Source organism: Pteropus medius, unplaced genomic scaffold (genome assembly GCF_902729225.1).
Source record: "Pteropus medius unplaced genomic scaffold, Ma_sr-lr_union100, whole genome shotgun sequence".
In the NCBI taxonomy this organism is placed as follows: Eukaryota; Metazoa; Chordata; class Mammalia; order Chiroptera; family Pteropodidae; genus Pteropus; species Pteropus medius.
Window position 1 is genome coordinate 1 of NW_024342475.1, and position 12,564 is coordinate 12,564.

General features: G+C 47.5%; 1 protein-coding gene and 1 long non-coding RNA gene across 8 annotated transcripts in view; one reads left to right on the plus strand and one right to left on the minus strand.

The window, feature by feature from the left end:
* Positions 1-399: 399 nt before the first annotated feature.
* On the minus strand, positions 400-8,530 carry LOC120605217 (uncharacterized). Its single transcript, XR_005653554.1, has 3 exons — positions 8,298-8,530; positions 1,188-1,546; positions 400-803 (listed from the first exon to the last, which is right to left on the minus strand). It is a non-coding gene; the product is annotated as an uncharacterized LOC120605217 (long non-coding RNA).
* Positions 8,531-11,302: 2,772 nt separating this feature from the next.
* Positions 11,303-12,564, plus strand: part of CD177 (CD177 molecule) — a 39,640-nt gene continuing 38,378 nt past the window's right edge. For 4 of the 7 annotated variants that reach the window (XM_039866047.1, XM_039866048.1, XM_039866049.1 and 1 more), the window contains exon 1: positions 11,305-11,566. The gene's annotated coding sequence lies outside the window, so the exon portion shown is untranslated. Of the gene's footprint in view, positions 11,567-12,564 lie in introns of all 7 variants that reach the window. The other 3 variants (XR_005653551.1, XR_005653552.1, XR_005653553.1) reach the window with 2 other exon arrangements.

The window sequence follows — 12,564 nt, forward strand, 5'->3', positions numbered from 1 at the left end:
AGCAAAAGGAGGGAAACGCAGGGCTCGGCCTTAGAGGTTTCCACACATAAAGCTCCAGCGTCCTCTCCCCCATGGGATCAGGACACGTTATCTACAGCCACATCAAAGTGTTTGCCAACCAAAAGCTTATCTGGGTCCACAGTGCATATTGGGCTTTCATTACACTGTCTGGTGTGATCGACAAGGGTCATTTCATCAACTCAGTCTCAATATCCACTTTTATCCCTGGCAGACAAGATGGCTCAAAACCAACCTCTTAACCAAATGCTAGGTTTGCCGAGGGAGCAGCCCCATCCCGAGACGTATGTTAGCATGAGATCATACGGGATCCTAGGTGTATTGAATGCAAATGGTGGGAAGTGCCCTGGGCTGGAGAGACTGAAGAAACAGGCTGACAACTCTAGTCTGATATCACGAGTTTATTAAGGAAACTTACAGAGGAGACGTGTCTAGATGGGCGGCAAATAATATCGATATCCTCCACAATGTGAGGCAGGATGGATAGGAGCACTGGGCCTAGACCGCTCCAGATAAGGGGACAGCATGTTACATGCTTGCCCCAGGGAAGGCAGCAGCCTTGTCCAGGAGCCAGCACAATGGGGAACGGTAGATCCTACAGTCTCTGAGGGCATTTAGGGGAAGCAATCTCTGTTCTGGTCCAGATCTGGCTGGGTCAAGCTTGTGGTTCCAGCAGTAATCACATCGGGAACAGTCTCTCCTCCACACTCCACCCCTCATGACCGGCTCTTACAATCTCACGCGCCCTCCTCTTCCGCAAGGTGCCCTGAGTGGTCAGTGAGGGGCTTCATCAGCACGGAGGTAGTTTGCCACGTTGCCGATGTTCCATGGTGGAGACAGAGATCACGGCCACAATAAAGACACGTGCGTGGAAACAAAAACACATTAGAAAAAGAAATCAAAGTGTAAAGAACAGTTTCCCAACATGCCCTCATGGACCAAAGCAGTGTGCTCCTAGGTTGCCTGGCCTGCGGTTGGATCGCTTAGAGCACAATAAACGTTAGCAGATTTATTTGGTTGTAACACTAAAATCAAATTAGATGATGGCACAAGTGCCCAGGCTACAACTTGATGCTACCGGAACAGCACAAATCCCAGGTCAGAGAGAGATTTGTGGATGCTAAAGTAGCTGCATGCTTGGGCATCTGTCCAGGCTTTGTGAACCTTACCTGTTCACCAGGGCAGGTGGTGCTTTCTGGATTCCAGAGGTGAACAGGGGGATAATATGCCAGACCAGGATCCCTATTTTCTCTCTATTTCTACGGTGTACGTACCAGTCCACGGATAGTTGCTTCCAATGGCCAGAGGATGACAGAGTCCCACCAGAGACTGAGCAATTCCTCCCCACCTAGGAGCATGAAGTGACTGACTCATCCCTGTGGAATGCCCCATTGCAGATTCGAATGAATGGTCCCTCTTCTAGGAACAACAGGGTTCGGCGCCTTCATTATCATAGCACATGGGCCCGTGGGAAGCGTTGGGTTACCACTATGTTCATTGTTTTCTGCACTTTTAACATATTGGGTACCTGGTGTCCCGACCTGCAGGACCTAGTTATTGCGTAGAACCCGAGGAGGACCGCACCTTGAAGAAAATATGGGCGGGAGAAAAGAGTGGAGGCAAGACAGTGTTCTGATCAAGCCTCAAAATTTTATTTTCAAGTGGTTATATTTATACACTCAGGTGGAGAGGGCAGGGGCGGGACTGATCAGAGAGTATTTCGTTACAAGCTTATTGGCGACCACCAGAGAAGGTGATTTCTGCCTGGCTGGTCAGAAACAGATGGGCTGTGTGAGAAGTTGCAGGCTCCCGCTCTGCAGGCGGCGGAATGGGGATCAAAGACACGAGATAAGGCCGGCACTTCCCAGTGCCCTGGCTGTCCAAATGGTCACAGATAGCAGAGTTTATTCAGGATGTGATTCTTATCTTTGGGTGCAGGCTTTAAGGCTCCCGACATCTCCTCCCTTTCTTTTTTAGAAAGGTGGGCTTTGACCGAGAGAGGGAACAGAGGCCCGACTCCTCCCGTGAGCTTTTAATGAACTCACCAGCTATGGCTCTTGGTATCTTTTGGGGAGGAGAGGCAGAGCCGGTTTGTGTAAGATTAATATGATACCAACCTCTATGCAAGTCAGGCATGTTCTCAGGAAGGACTAGAGAAGGCACAGAAGGGCCCTTCCTTGCGGTGCTTTGCCCGTCACTCTGCTCGGTGCCCATACCTCTAGACCCTCCTCCAAGGGTGAGGTAGGCATGTCTCTAGTTTCATGCCGCCCCATGTGCGGGGGGGAGCTAGGCCTTAAAGAAGTCGATGCAGGCGCAGTGGTGTTTTAGAGGGGTTAAGATTTCTAGGGTGCCGGGGATCTTGCTCCACATCGTCATCATCCTGAGTTGTCAAGTGGTGGTAGTGGACGGCAACAGCTGGTTTAACTAGTTGATCAACCTGTGCTTTAATAAAAGCAGTTAGTTTTTGCACTGCCCAGGGGCCAATCGACAGTAAAAGGAGGAACCCTGCTAGAGGTCTGAGAATAGTAGGAAGTAGGGTGGACAGCCAGGGGGTTTTAGAGGCCCAACTTTTATACCAGGCTTCGTCCTTTTCTCTTTGTTTTTGCCGGGTCTCCAGATTTTTCTTTATTTTTTCAATACTGTCTTGGACTAACCCAGTTTTGTCTTTGTAAAAACAACATTCTTCTTTAAGGGCAGCGCACAGACCGCCTTCTTTAAGAAATAGAAGGTCAAGACCGCGGCGATTTTGAAGCACTACCTCAGAAAGTGAAACAACAGATTCTTTAAGGTTATCAAGGCCTTCTTGCAGATTTTGAATGTCTTTATCTATGGCCAAGCTAAGGGTATGGAATTGTTGATTTGTAGTAATTATAGAGGCAATGCCGGTCCCTGCTCCGGTGGCCCCCAACCCCAAGAGGACTGCCAGAGTGATGGCAGTTACAGGTTCCCTTTTGACACGCGGGGCACTATGATAAAAGGGAATCAAATCTTCAGGAGGATGTATTGAGACCTTAGGTAGCAGCACAACTAGGACACAATATTCATGATTTTCTACCAATAACTGGGGAACAATAGATGGGGTTATTCCAAAAGAGCAAGCAAAATACATTCCTTGGGGAGCAACAAGGAAATGGTGTTGTGTTAGAGGCGTATGGGAGGTATTGCAAATAGGCAATAATTCAGAGGGAAGAAGCAATGAGGTACTATGAATGCAGAGGCCAATTCCTGACAATTGGGCCAATGTAAGCCCGGGAGAGGACTCAGAAAAAGGAGAGTCCACCCAGCGTGTCTGCCGTGAATCATTGGTATAGGTCATGTCTGGCGAGACAGTTGCAATGCCTTCATAAAGAGGGGGAACAGGGGAAAAACACATCCAGCAATCCTCATAGGTCGAGGTGTTAAGGGACTGTGCAGTGGCATTAGCTAGGGCCTCTAGGGCCTCACCTGTGGAAAGCCTAACGGGGGGCAAACGGGCTTGATAAGCAGTGCTTTGGGGAGGGAGAGGAGTATTCTCTTGGAGGGGTGTTTGGGGGCTTTGCGGCCGAGACAGGGCTTTATTTGGGCCTAAAACAATTTTTGGTTCAGTATTAGGTGAGGAGCGAATTAGCTTCACCTTGAATGTGAACCCTGGATCTGTTCCACTTACATAGGCTCTCAGGCCCCATTCATGTCCCCTTGTCCATCCCTCAAGGGGTGCTCTTTTCCCTTTATCGGTAAAAGAAGGGGAGTGCACCATCCTTGGGTTGTATGTGCACTCTGGCATTCAGGGGTGGGTGTATTGTTACGCCGGGAGTTACTCCAACCCTTTTTAACGGTTATATAATCCCATGTAGAGACAGGGTGCCAGTAGGCGTCGCCAGTAGTTTCACATCCCCAGGAGGCACAAAAGGAGGAATCTCTGAATCCACATCGATAATTAAGGTTTCTACTTCTGTGCCCGCCTGGGCAGACATAAAAATCAGATTCTCTAAGAAAGGTCCTCCTACGGGGTGTATTACACCCTGCAGGGGCAAAAAATTGATCTCTCTGGTGGAGGCTACTAGGTGCCTTGGAAAGGGGGAGAAAAGTATCCGGGAGTCCCCAGGCTGGTGCGGCTCCGGCAGCTAGGCCGCATAGGTCTGGAGTAAGTGTAGGCCATGGGGTTGTACTTGCCAAAGTTGAGGTAGTATAAGCAATGTCACCCGCTTCATTGACGACAGTCCAAGTAAAGTTGAATATTCTATGCGCGATGCAGGAGGGCAGCAGAAACATGAGCAGAAGGAACATCATTCTGAAATTAAGCAGAGAAAGCTTCTCAGGGGTCACCCTGGGTAGGGTTAAATGGCTTAATTAGCCTGTGGGGTAACCAGTGTGTTTTTTTGTGTGGCTGAAGCATTATATTTATATTATTTATATTTATATTATATTATTATTTAATATTATTTATAATATTATATTGTTTATAATATTATTTAATATTATTTATAATATTATATTATTTATAATATTATTTATTGTTATTTATAATATTATATTACTTATAATATTATTTATTATTATTTATAACATTATATTATTTATAATATTATTTATTATTATTTATAATATTATATTATTTATCCATAATATTATTTATTATCATCTATAGTACCATTATGTTATTTATAATATTATTTATTATCCAGTTAATATTTTAATCATTCCACTATTACTCAACATTATTTATTATCATCTATAATATTGTTATATTATTTACAAGACTATCCATCACCATTTATAATATTATTACATCATTCATATTCATATTATATTATGTTGGGAATAGCAACGGGGGAAGGCAGCCCAGGCTGTAAGGGCCCCATGATTTGCATTGTTTTATTAACTTCTCTTAGGTCCTGTAAAAGCCTCCAGGTACCATTCTTGAGATTACTGGAAAAAGAGGGCCCCAAACGGCCAGCCTGTAATTGTTCCTGCACTAAACGGAGGGCGGCCGAAATCTTATAAGAGGGGAGGGGCCACTGATCAACCCAGACAGGATCCCCTGATTTCCAATGGATCTTATCCGCCTGGGGTGCAGGAGGATCAGTAACCCTTATGAAAAATGCTCCTTATACCCTAGACCATGACGGTTTGTTTTTGGGGTGGTCTCAATGGGTGAGTTAATTCCCTGATTAGATTTTCCAAGTCCTTTACCAGGTATGAACCCAGATTGTAACATTTGTTTGGTGACCACCTCGTTAGGGCTGCATAATATTGCCCCCATTTGTGCCAAAATATCTCTCCCCCACAAGTTAACAGGTAGACCTGGGACCACAAAGGGTTGGATTTGACCAGAGTTTCCTTCTCCATCTGACCACGTAAGAATCTTGCTACTCTGTAGGGTATTATGAGATTGGCCAATACCTTGAAGGTGGGTGGAGGAGGGCTGTAACGGCCAAGAGGAGGGCCAATGTTCTTGGGAAAGAACAGTGGAATCTGCACCCGAATCAAGTAAGCCCTCAAAAGACTTTCCATCTATAGACAGCATGAGAAGGGGTCGCTCCTTGGTAAGGGGTTGGACCCAGTATGCATCCGAGGACCCGGGATTTGAAGCACCGCGGTGACCCCCCTTATGAGGGAGCCCCTTTGTAAAAGGCACAGGGAGTGCTTGAGCAATTCTTTGGCCAGGAGAAATATTTAAAGGCCCTTTCGTGGCCGCCGCCAGGACCTTTATTTCCCCCTCATAGTCAGCATCTACTACCGAGGGAAAGATGGTAATACCAGATAAAGTGGCTGAGGCCCGTCCCAGAATTAGGAAGTATGTTCCAGAAGGGGGAGGACCGAAGACCCCAGTATTAATGACTTGGGGCCCATCCTCAGGTATTAATATTGTACCGGAGGTGGCACAGAGGTCCAATCCTGCGCTGCCTGGGGTGGCTCGTTGGAGGGTGCCTGGTTGTTCGGCTGTCGGGGCCCCGTAGCCGGGAGGAATTGGATGGGCATTGGGCCCCGGGGCTGGGCCCTCTTCCCGTTTCCCGACAAGGGAAGAAGTGGGTTGCCCGCGACATCAGTTTTAGAGCGGCACTCACTAGCCCAATGCTTCCCTCTCTTACAGCGCGGGCAAAATCCCGGAGCGCGGAGTACGGGAACAGGAACTGTAGGGGGAGCTAAGATCTGCCCGGTACAGGGAAGTGAGCATTGTCGGGCAACATGTCCAGGTTGTCCGCAGCGGAAGCAACACCGAGCGGCAATGGGGGTATTTTGGGGAACAGGAGTGTTACTATTAGCATGTTGCATTACAGCCCCGATGGCCAACTTTATTTGATGGGCGGTGGAATCGACATCATTGCATAAGCGAATCATCCCATGAATATCGAGATTTCGGATGTGCCCCTTTAAAGCCGCTTTACAGGCAGCATTAGCATTTTCATAAGCAAGCTGTTTTACAAGTTTCCCTTCCCACATATCTTATCAGCAGTCCAGGTGGCCATGGGAGACCGGGGATTTTTCTGGTTGCTCACTGCCTGAGTTTCCCCCCTGTCAAAAAATTCTGTTTTCCAAGTTAAAAACTCTCCCCTACTCAGCACAGATTGGGCCACTTTTGTCCATTCTCCCGGCAACAGAAAGCCATCGCCAGGCAAACTTTCAAGTATGGACAGGGTAAAGGGAGCTGTGAGGCCATAGCTCTTTATAGCACTGTGTAAATCTTTGACAGTTTTAAATTTTATCCGTTCTACAGTAGGCAAAAGGTTCTGATAGTCTCCCTCATTTTCAGAATCATTATGTGGGCTTTTCTCTTCTTCCTCAGATTGTGCCACATCCTCACAAGCTGGGTCATCAGGTGTGCTGGCTCTAGAGGCCTCTTGGGCGTCAGTAGACGCCTTCTGAGTTGTATCCGGGTCCTGTGAGGGTTTGGTACCGGATGGAGTCATGATGGGGAAAACAAAGGGTTTGGTCCGGGGTCCCTTAGGGGGCTTAGATTGAGGCCCCGAAAAAATAGAATTTTGTAGAGCGGAGACTTCTAATTGTAAATTAGCCAATTCACTCTGTAAAGTAAAGACGCTTTTGAGGCTTTGAATTTGTTGTTGCAGTTGTTTCTTTGTCTCCAAAAAGGGGTCAAGAACCGCCTGAGGGATATGGAGGGGGTTGTAAGGAGGGGGGCACGTGGCAGGCTTCCCTGCAGCAAAAAGGGTATGAGATGAAGGCCAAACAGGCTCATGATATTTGGCGGCCTCGTCCTCCAGAACAGTTGCATCTCCGGGATCAAGGGGTTCAGGGCCGGGTTTTGGGATTATGGGGTATATTTGAGAATAAGGGCCTCCAGACGGAGACGAGGGCTCTATGTCCACGACTACAGAAGGACGGGGGAAGAGGTAGCTCCACCTTTAACGGATGGGGGGCGAGAGAGCTGTTTGAGCGTTTCAGTGGCTACCGATAGCAGCTGTCTCTTATTACTATCAGTTTCGGCCCCTTCAATGATATCTCGAATGAGTCCCCAATAACTGAGACAACTAACAGGGACAGCATTTGGTCCCTCTCTTTCTAGTAATCTATTTAAATCTTTTCCTACTTTTTGCCAACTCAAGGGATGAATATCTGGGCCGCTAAGAATGAACCACGGACATTTTTCATCAACAAAACAGAAAAAACTAACCAAATCCTTTTTCTTAACCCTAACTCCTCTCTCCCTTAACGACTTCTTTATCTCTTTGATAAAGGTCTCCTCTCTGGAGATTGAATGGCCCATGTTAAAAATGGGACAGCAATGACTTACCCGCCGTTCCGACGTCTGGGGGTCGCAGTCGCCGGGAAGGCACTCCTAGTTGCGTGCACGCCTTTTACTTGTTGCGCTGTCCGGTGAAGGTCCGTGCCTCGAGCCCCACGTTGGGCGCCACTTGTCCCGACCTGCAGGACCTAGTTATTGCGTAGAACCCGAGGAGGACCGCACCTTGAAGAAACATGGGCGGGAGAAAAGAGTGGAGGCAAGACAGTGTTCTGATCAAGCCTCAAAATTTTATTTTCAAGTGGTTATATTTATACACTCAGGTGGAGAGGGCAGGGGCGGGACTGATCAGAGAGTATTTCGTTACAAGCTTATTGGCGACCACCAGAGAAGGTGATTTCTGCCTGGCTGGTCAGAAACAGATGGGCTGTGTGAGAAGTTGCAGGCTCCCGCTCTGCAGGCGGCGGAATGGGGATCAAAGACACGAGATAAGGCCGGCACTTCCCAGTGCCCTGGCTGTCCAAATGGTCACAGATAGCAGAGTTTATTCAGGATGTGATTCTTATCTTTGGGTGCAGGCTTTAAGGCTCCCGACAACCTGGGTCAGAGTTCTGCATCTGGCATACCAGGCAATAGGCCCCACAGGTTCATCATTGAAATGTATTAATGCCTGGAAAGCACCTTTGTCCACTTGACCAAGGAAGGCTTCCCAGTTAGTAATGTTATCCGTTCTTTAAGGACATTATTTCCATTCCACCAGCCCTCCGGCTTGTGAATTATTATGGAAGTAGAACAACCGTTCGTTATCCTGTTTTTATGCTCACTCTTGTACATCACAGCCTTTAAAATGTGCCTAATGGTCAGTATCTACCAATGGGGTACATATACATAGTCATTAGATATATTGTCCCTTTATGCTAGTGGCCTGGTTTTCTCACCAACCTGGGAAGGTTTCAGTGAAATCAGATGCAGTGTTGACACACAGCAGCATGTTGGAAGCCCTAGCTCAAGGGAAGATGCCCGTGCAGTCAAGTGCCTATCCATTACCAGTTGGGGGCTTTGGTGCGTAGATAGGCTCAAACTGGGGCCTTTGCTACTCCCAAACAGGTGGCTTGGCTTAGGCTCCAGCACCTCTTTCTTAGCTATGTCCGATGCCACCGGGCATAGGGTGCCCATTTTTCTAATGTGTAAAACCTGCAGTGTCCACTGACAGGTCCGTCGCTAAAGTATGTATATCTGCCCGGGCATCTGCTTCCCGATCACCTCGAGGTGTGGATGCCTTATGAGCAGGGACGTAGAACACAATGAGATCCACCTCAGGCTCTAGGATGTGATCTCAGATACCTTTTTACGTCTCTTACTTTCATAAAAGTTTCGTCATGATCATCTCCACCTCCACCTCCCATTGTCCTCACCACAGAATCAATCCTCTTAGAATAGCCTGTCAGTTTCCAGGGCTCATGCGTGATTACCAACCCTATCACTCTTATCTCAGCCCATGGATCCTGTGATTTGTTCCTCTTTTTTCCAAGATAATATCAGTGGGTGGTTCAAAAGAAGATAGAGAGGCTAACTCGGCTACAGCCATCGGGACATTAAGCCCCAGTAGAACTTCCCTTGTTCCTTCTTCGCATGTTGCAGGATTCGACAAGGCATGGGGCCAGGAGCGCTTGGAGGTTTCACAAATTCAACTGAGTCTGACAGGATCTCTAGAGAAACAGGACTATGTGACAAGCACTCGTCTCCTCTAAAAAGGCATGCCATTTGCTTCGTGGAAGATTCTGAGCCATAGCAGAGGCTGGTCAGTAGATCATGTTCTTGACACACTCTCGATGGAAAGAAAAGTTTTTACTGTAACTGGTCGTCCTATTAGGGTGTATATCTGATCTGTGCCCCCTTCCATCCTTGGGAGAAAAACCCAAGGGACCTCGATCCTTTTGGTGTTTTTGCCATAATGCTTATGCCATGCCTTCCGAGGTTCCTGAACTATCTAATGCATGGCTATCCTGCCTGTGAGACTCCAAGAGCTTTAATCTGTCAGACTAGTATTTTTGCCTTCTCAGGCAGCCAGTTGTTCGGGTCCCCACTTCTATATATGTCCCTCCTTAACTGGGTGATGAAGTGGGTGAAGGTATCACGGTCAATGGGATAGGAAGGCTTGCTAGTGTCCCAGAATCCCCAGAAGAGCCAGTGCCTCTTTTATATGTTTTATATGGCATAGGCTCATACTTTGTTAATGGTAGGCTTGGGGACAACATTTCTCTTACCTGACAACATGACCTCGAATGAATTTACTGCAGTGCCTGGACCTTGAATTTTCTGCAGACTCACCACCCTCGTTCTTTGTTATAGGTGGTCCAGCAAAGCCTGCAAGGTTTTCTGTAGCAGAAGCAAATCCTCACAGATTAACATTATCTCATCAACACCAGGAGCCTATTTCTCAGAGGTCAGGAAGAAAAACTGTGACAGGTCTCGAGCCACCATCCCGTGGCATATGGCAGGCTGTGAATACCCCTGACAGGAGCTCTTGGAAAGCAAACCCCAAGAGGGAAACAGGTTTTCTCACGGTTTCTTTTCTACTGGGAGGGCATTAGCCTCTGGCAGTAGAATCATTCAGAAAATATACACACAACAGCGAGAATATATCGGTAACCCTTACTAAGTGGCAGCTGAACAGAGTCCAGCTTAAATGCGCTGTGGTGCGTGAAGGTATCCTGAAACCGAAAAATAGGGCTAGATCTTGAGCAGGGAAGAACCCGACTGTAGTCTTGGTTTTCCCATTGCCCCGACTCTTTGAGGAATTGACAGCTGTTGTTGACCCATACAATATACCCTAGAACTTTATCGTTGTCTTTTTACAATGCATCATAAGCAATTCAACACACCCACTAAGCCTAACTGTTTAAATATCTTTTCAAGACTCTATCGTCTGAAATTTGGGAAACTTGTCAAAATATATAAAAATATGTGGACATTGACTAAAAAGATCACCTTACAACTTTAACTGAAAGCATGTCATACTTGCATGCTTTCAAAGTTGTTTTCCTTATCATTCCCATTCGTTTTAATGACATACGCTGCAATTTAACTCTTAAGATTCTCAATTTCTAATGAAAACTAAGAATCAAACAATAAACATTCTTTGGATGGCCAATTTATCAAGACATATAACCCTAGAACATAGGCTATTTCACCGTCTAATATATTGCATGTGTGTTTCTGTGTGTGCGATTGTGTGTATGGTTGTGTATGTGTGCATGTGTGTGATTGTGTATGCGATTGGGTGTGTGTTTGTGTATCTGTGTGTCCACCCATGGGCATGAAGTGTGTGCTAAGGGCATTAGATTGAGGGACACACAGAAACATGCCCCTAGGGGCACTGGAGCTCGCACGTTAGGAAGGGAGGCCTGATGAATGACAGGCCAAGAGGGGACAGGGCCCAGGGTGTAAGGTAAAGAGAGTGACTGCAACCCAGATGGTGTCAGATATCCAGAGAGTGAGCAGAGACTGAAGAATGACATGAAGACCCTGGGGAGACAGAGGCTGTGATCATTTCAGAAGAGGAAGTGGGTTAAGCGTGGGGTGCAGAGCAGAAGGGGGTTTCAACTGCCTTGGGGGAGCATAGCCAATGAAGAACTGGCTTGAGGTGGTGAAAAAATACCCAAATTTCAGTTTCCAGAGCTAAGGCAGGGTTTCAAGTTTTCAGTTCTTAACAAGCTGAGACGTGCGCACTTGCTCCCAAAGCTGCGTCTGGGTCTCGTGGTGGCAGCATTTCCTGTTGTGCTGTGGGAAAGTTAATGTCGACCTCCAAACATCAAGTCGTCCTTCTGCGGAGCTTTCCACTTATGAAGATACCAAGATTTATGAGTAAGTGAACCAACCGAGGCCCAGTTGGAGGCGGTACAGGAGCCTGGGCATGAGAAGCGGGCAGGGGAGGGCAGAGGGCGCCAAGACCTTGGCGTGTTCAGAGCCCAGAGAATCTACAAAACTGCAGACGGTAGGGCCAGGAAGTCGAGCACCAGCCAGAGTTTGGAGTGTATAGAGCGCAGAAGAATCTTGGAAACCTGGGGGATGGGTGGAGGAAGGAGATCAAGAACTAGGAAGACCTGGAGTGTGGGGAGGCAGATCTAGAAAAGATGAGTGGAGGGAGGAGAAGCATGTGGGTGGCCAGGATGAGCCTGGTGTGCGCAGAGCCCAGAAGAATCTAGCAAGGAGGAGCGAGGAGAACAGAAGAAGGAAGGGGAAGGGGATGAAGAGAGGGCTCTACCCTGGAGCACTGGAGTTGAATGTCAAAGTTGATTGATTCTAAAGGGGTTGAGAGAAGTTGCCTGCACTTTTATTTCTTTATGCAAAAGAAATGAGGACTTAATTCTATCCTGTGGTGCTTCGATCTTAAACCTTATCATTTTTGTGACAGCACAGAGGCTTGTTCAATTCCATAGGCTTCCCCATCCAAACTCTGTTCTCACAGGTTTGGGGGTTTCTTTAAGAGACAAAGCTTAACCTTCCTTCTCTGCCGACCACATTTTGTCCCTCCCCAAGTCACCCGCTCTGGGCCCTCTTCATTGCTCTGACTTCCTCATGTGGCCATTTTCTGTCTGCGGCCATTTTCTGTCTGCGGCCTTTTAAGCTTACCTCCCAAGTCTTCTCCTCCCCTCACACCCGGAAGTGCCCTCTTCCCCGCCACGCTGTTGCTATGCTGCCCAGGCAGGTTTACAAAGCCTCCTGAGGAGTCCGTTCTAGAATTTTACCTTTGATACCTCCCATGCCCTACAGCCCACCCTGGCTCACACCTCTCGACCCTCCTGCCCCCATGTGGATGTCCACCCTGCTCGTCATGTTTCTGTGCCAGGTGGAGACCTCCC